Here is a 693-nt window from a genome sequence, read left to right on the forward strand (position 1 = left end):
CGGATGCTGTTAGCGTTGCAACCATCTGTTGCGAGTATTGATACGTTATTGCTATTTGCTGTTATTGGTGCTGGCGTCTGTCATGAGCGGTGGTGCTGTTACTGATGCTGTTCTGTACTGCCGCGCTGTTTCTGTGAATGTTGATTATTTTACAAACATTTGAGTTAGCTGCTGCTGCGAGTGCTGCACCGCTGATGCTGCATCTGTTAGCCTCGTATGTTTCTGTTGCCTCTCTTGATAACAGTGCTGTTACTGTTCATCTACTGGTGCTATTGTTAATGGTGCCCTTGCTATTGTGCTGTTGTTGCCGCTGTTATTGCTAGTGTTGTTGCTGATGTTATTGCTGCTTCTGCTACTGTTGCTACTACTGCTGCTGCTACTGCTGCTACCTCTGCTGTTGCTACCTCTGCTGTTGCTACCTCTGTTGTTGCTACCTCTGTTGTTGCTACCTCTGTTGTTGATACCTCTGTTGTTGCTACCTCTGTTGTTGCTACCTCTGTTGTTGATACCTCTGCTGCTGCCACCTCTGCTGTTGCCACCTCTGCTGTTGCTGCCTCTGCTGTTGCTACTGGTGCTGTTGTTGCCTCCGCTGTTGCTATATCTGCTGTCGCTACTGCTGCTGTTGTTGCCTCTGCTGTTGCTTCTGGTGCTGTAATTGCCTCTGCTTTTGCTACCTCTGTTGTTGCTACCTTT

Source organism: Cherax quadricarinatus, chromosome 79 (genome assembly GCF_038502225.1).
Source record: "Cherax quadricarinatus isolate ZL_2023a chromosome 79, ASM3850222v1, whole genome shotgun sequence".
NCBI classification, from domain to species: Eukaryota; Metazoa; Arthropoda; class Malacostraca; order Decapoda; family Parastacidae; genus Cherax; species Cherax quadricarinatus.